This window comes from Lytechinus variegatus, chromosome 14 (assembly GCF_018143015.1).
Source record: "Lytechinus variegatus isolate NC3 chromosome 14, Lvar_3.0, whole genome shotgun sequence".
Classification (NCBI taxonomy): domain Eukaryota; kingdom Metazoa; phylum Echinodermata; class Echinoidea; order Temnopleuroida; family Toxopneustidae; genus Lytechinus; species Lytechinus variegatus.
The window spans coordinates 24,011,756-24,017,685 of record NC_054753.1 but is presented as its reverse complement, the minus strand read 5'-3'; positions in this window follow the sequence as shown (position 1 = coordinate 24,017,685).

Genomic DNA, 5,930 nt, shown 5'->3' with positions numbered 1-5,930 from the left:
TGCCTTGTTCTTCCAACTTTTTAGAAATGGCTTTGGTTTCCTTCATTTGACTACCCTAGCTGTCTTTTGAGAACATGTATTTCCATTCATGGATTGTTCAATGTGCTAATGAGATGGTAATAGGTTGGTAACTGTGGTTTGCTGGTGACGTGTAGGAATAACCTCCCTCGCCTTCATTTGTGGTATTGATATGTATTTTCCTTAGCTGCAGTCTCACCGGCCAAACCGACTCCAGACCGATCAAAGCTACTAGTATTTAAAATGTCATAATCATCGGTCGGTTTGGGATCAGTTCGTTGGTGTGACTGTATCATGCCCCTGTCACATCCGTGAAACTAACTCTAGACCGCTAAATCCTATTTCATTATTACCAGTGACAGACCATTGGTCAGTTTTGAGGCGGTTTTGTTGGTGTAACTGTTATAGACCCATGTTAGAGTCATGGACCATGGAGGTGCGGTTCTTCCTTGATTTTATCTCTCCCTTTCGCATTTGCACCAGTAAAACCTATGCCAGGCCGACCCAAGTTGTTACATTATTTCCAATAATGATAATGATAATAATAATGGTATATTTACCCAGGGTAGCCACTTCAGTTCCCAAAAATGTTCTCCCAGTGGGCCTTGCTATTTTTATTACCGGGCTAAGCTAGGCTACCTATTCAGGTGCACACAGCCTTTTGAGGAATTACTTCCTGCAGTTACCCATTTACCTTACCTGGGTCGAGTGCAGCATTCTGTAGCTGAATTCTTTGCTGAAGGAAATTACACCATGGCTGGGATTTGAACCCATGACCCTCTGTTTCAAAGTCCGGAGACTAATCCACTGAGCCACAACGCTCCATGTGCAATGACATACAATTGGTCGGTTTGGAGTTAGTTTCACTGGTGTGACTGGTATCAGATAGAACAGGAAATCAATTGCATTCTGTATCATAACAATTTGTTAATTTTGTGTTCAAACGTGAACCGATAGTAAAGAATGCTGGGTTGTGAAACTAATCTCAGCACTTCTAAGAATGTGAGATGAATTTGACAAAATGAAAAAAAAGCATTTAACATGATACTGATCTGTAAACATCTAAACATGTAAAATAATTTTTTAACTTTTTTTTACACTTAAAAAGTAACTCATGACTTATAATGCCCATGAGAAATACCTGTAAAAACAAATATCAATTTTACATGTCAGATTGTTTTTTTTTCTTCATGGGATAAGTCAGATAACCTATTTCACTTGTTATGACCAATATTTTTTATTCCTGCAATATCTGCCATAACTCAGAAAATATTTCTAAGATCTATCTCATTATGATCCTAAATGTAATTATCTTAAAGAGACAATCTGTCCTACTTCCAGTTTTAAATATTATTCCATAAAAGCACCTTGTAGTTGTAAGTGCAGCAGCATATGGCTTAAAGATTTTTTTAAGCTCCTATGTCCGTCTATGGAGGTGAGATGCAAATTTATGAGCATCTATTCCTTTCGTGTTGGAGGGTAAAGAGAGAGATGGACTATTGTGCATAGTAGCATTTTCGGTTTAAAATTTAAAGAGAAATGCCAGTAGTTGCAGTAAACACTAATTTCATGAGAAAGTCTGTAAAACCAGGCTTAATTGTCAGAATATCATTGAGGATCTAGATCTGGTACAGTTACATACATTGAACTTTGTGAAATCTTGAAATCTACGCTGAAAAATGTTCACACTGAAGATCACCTACACAGATAGGCACACGTGGGACAGTGTAGTAATATTGCTGGAATAAAGACCCGACGGAAGTGACCGAATCAGTAATTACACAATTTCTTCCAGAATCCTTTGGCACATATTTTTTATTCATACAAACAGACACTTGGGTGGTCATTATATTAGATTCTGTCAAAAGTCATTTTGAGATTGTTACCAAAACTGGAATTTATCTTAAAAGATAATTCCATATATGCACCTCGTAAGTGCAACATATGGCCAAAAGTGTTTCAAAGCCGTCCTGTCCGTCTATGGAGGTGAGATGCAAATTTATGAGCATTTATTCGTTTTGTGTGGGAGGGTGAAGATAGAGATGGACTAAGGTGGTATCAGGATGTATAGGCAAAGGATTTATAAGGGATAACGTAACCTTTAGGAATAGAAAATAGAACTCCAGCTATGATTGGGAAGAATAGAGGGAGAGGAAGAGAGAGAGAGAAAAAAAAGGAGAAGGAAAAAGTGGTTGAACGAGAAGTTAATGAGATCTTGAAAGTTATCAACTTCAGGATAATATTCATAATCATATTTTCAGACAATCTCTTTGATAATTTAAAAGCTATCTGAATGTTGATTATTTTTGTAAATTTGTGTTTTATCTGATTCTCCCTATATGAATTTATGGACCAATTTTATGCCAACATATATCCTTTTTTTCTTTTCAGTGAACACTGTATAAAAATATCGTAAAGAAATTATTTCTTTGTATTTGTACATGAGTTAAAAAGGGCAAAATATATTTTACTGATATTTCCTCACTTGTGCCTGTAAAACATACATTGATCAAAATATATTTTAAGGCCTCTTCTACCCTAAGCTTACCTCTGAGTTGCAAATCATCCTCTCTTCCCATTTTTACTGCGGTTCCTTTATATTGGACAAATACCACGAATTTGGCATTGTCGCATGCAATTTATTTCAAGATGTTTGAAAGAAACAAAGTAAGCGAAGCAGCTTTGCATTCATAATATATTGGACAGTAAATCAATTGTGGACAGAAGGTCATTTACATTGAATTCTTGTCCAAATTTGAGTTTATTTTCCCAATGATTGCAGTTTGAAATTGAACCAGGAATGGCTAAAGATGTTTGTTTGAAAGAAATGAAATGGATTGGTAAATGAGCATGTACTTGGAATCTTTTTTGGTGGTCAAAAGAAAATTCAAATGAAATGTGAACCTTCAGAATAGAGACCCATTGGCATGTAACATACTTTTTTGCAAGCTTGTATTTAACCATGTTAAAACCTTTGAGGATACTGTACTTCATCTGTTTATTTTGACAGATTATATTTTGTTTCTCCCTGTAGAAATGGTGAGCTGAGGCAATGTATTTTCATTCATAATGAATAGAATTCATGACAACATGATTAACAACATTGCTCTTTGCCCCTGTCATGCAGTTTTTCAAACATCTATGACTTTCTTAGTTGATGTCAGATTTCTTTCAAACTTTCATCATTCTCTTTTTTCCTGTTTATGTATGTTTTCAAATTAAATAATTACCAAGGGTAGATTTCCCTTTGAACTTACATACAGTGTGCACAAACTTCCTTCGAAGGGTTTTACAAGTTTTAAGCTTTTTTTTAGTCATCTTGCCCCCTTCTAAAATTTGTATTCAGGTATGAAGAGGGCATTATACAAAACAACATCTATTTCAAGTCAATTCTATGTGCCCAAACCAGTCTGGCAATCAATGATTTGATTTTGCAAATCAATTCATACTTCAACTCCCATGAATTAAAACCAGCACTCATTTGTAAATTTACTACTGGATGAAAAATCTATAACTGATTTTATCCATGAAAATGGTTTAAAAGCGGTTTTAACTTTGTTGTTAGGCCCCCTGAGTACATTTTTTTTTTAGAAACAAAAGATGATTTGGAAACAATGGAACATCAGAAAAGTTGAGAACTTGCTAAGATTAATTTCAGCAATGTTGAGGAAATTTCATTACTATAACAGTTTTGACCCTGAAATCAAAGAGGCTACATTATGAGAAATATGACAGGAATTGACGACAGCTACAAAAACACTTGTCTTGCCTTGTATCACCCAAAGCACAAGTATGAGTAAATGTTGCAAAAATAGATGCCTTTTTAAAAACACTTCAATGACACATAATCTGGATATTTTAGTGCATGAGTTGGACACTTTGCGGCAATTGCCTTCACCATTATTACTCATATGTGTATGTCTCCGTTTTACTTTTTTTCAGTCATAAAATCTTTCTCTCCCTCTCTCTCTCTCTCGGTTGTTTTGTACTCACAATTTGGCTTTTCCTTTCTTGTCCTCACATTTAATTTCTCCCTTCCTTCTTTGTTTCATTCAAACTCGATTTTTATTCCTGCTATCTTCTTTGTTCTCTCTTTGATTCCCATTCTTTATTACTACTTTTACCCCTTTCATAAACCCCATTAAAATGAATTAGGCGGCTAATAGCAGCATAATTTGGTCGTAAAATTGGAGGAGGACAAGAGTTATCCGCATTACTCTGATGCTGCAATTATCCGCATTACTCTGATGCTGCTATTATCCGCATAATAGCAGCATCGGGACAAGATTTTGAGTTTATGAACGCATTTCCAAATAATGCGGATAATTGCCATGGTGCGGTCACAAGGTCACCCTTTTCCAACACAACCGCATCGGAGGGGGCGTGTCCAGTTGTCATGGCGATTATCCGCCTTTTTCAGGACGGGCGCTCGTAAAAATAATGCGGCTTATTTTCGGAGTTTATGAACGCAATTTTTATTGAATTATACGCATTACTCTTAGGCGGCTAATTGGAGGATAGGTTTATGAAAAGGGTATTAGTAATACCATTCCCTTCTCCCTCCCTCCCCTCTTCCCCTCCCTCCCCCTCTCTCTCTCTCTCTTTCCCCCTCTTCTCTATCATGATTTCTCTTCCTTTCTCTCTCCAGCTTGACAGGTGGATGTTATATGATAGCACCCTTTTAAATCTAATTCCTCCACTGGACACTTCACACCATTTTCCATTCAAGCGTAAAGACTACTTAGTAGGTGTAGGCTGGATACATAGAATGGCACTTTTTTTTTACTGTTTTTACCTAAATTAGATAGGGATGAAAGAAATGTAAATGGAAGTGGGGATTGAAAAAAAAGTGCATTTTATTTCAGATGAGATTGAGAAAGCGGTAGGAAGAGGTTGGAGGGAGAGGGGGAGAAGAGAGGATGGGAGAGGAGAGGAAGGAAAGGAAGAAAGTGAAGAGGAGAAGAATGAATGAAGAGTTAAAAATATTGGCAAAAACTTAGAAAGGAGAGAAAAAAAAAATGAAGGGAAAAGTCAGGGATGAGACAGCTATCACTGCATAGTAAGTGGACTAACATTATCCTTTCAAGATAGCACTGACAATTCCCAAGTCAATAACACCAGGAGTCAATTCAGGAACATTGATGCATCCAACAGATGTTTTATAATGAATTCATATCTAGCCTAGATGAAATAAAACCCTGTAATCTTGCCTATGTAAGATGGTGATATAAGGTATCCTCAATGTAACCATAATAAACCTGTTACCTACTGCATTCTGCAATTTCCCTTGGTATTATTTAGGAATCATCTGATTCCATCATGCAACAGGTTTAATAGTGCTATGTCGGGCAATATCTTTGTGGTAGTATATTGCTTCAATGAAAATGATTACACAATTACCTATATGCTTACTCACTGTTGAGTTTTTCAAGCTCTTGGAAGACAGTTTAGCTGGCAGGCACAGACTCCTTTAATGCTCAGATTTCACAGGGCTTACATATATTTGTGAAGCTTTTGTGAAGGACGTGAATGTACGAAAATGAAAGCTTGACATTCAGATTCATGCAGTATAAGCAATTAAGGTTCAATAGGGTCTGTTCCTACAGATTAGAGATGATCTTGGTCTAACCAAAGAAGAGAGCAAATGATGCTATCTTTCACAACACTGAAAGTCTGTAATGAGTTCATATCTATGGAAGATGAGATAAAATCTATAACAAGCTGTTGTCTCTTGGAAGTGATGGTAACCTTTATGGATTAATATAATAATATCAAACCTATGTCAGGTAAAGCTTGCACAATGTGTAAATGTTTAAAGTCCTTGAATTATGCTTGTTTCATGGAGCTAAATTAGCTCCATGCTTGTTTGAGGTTCATGGATTATTTTGTTTGAGTTTGCCAACTTCCTGATT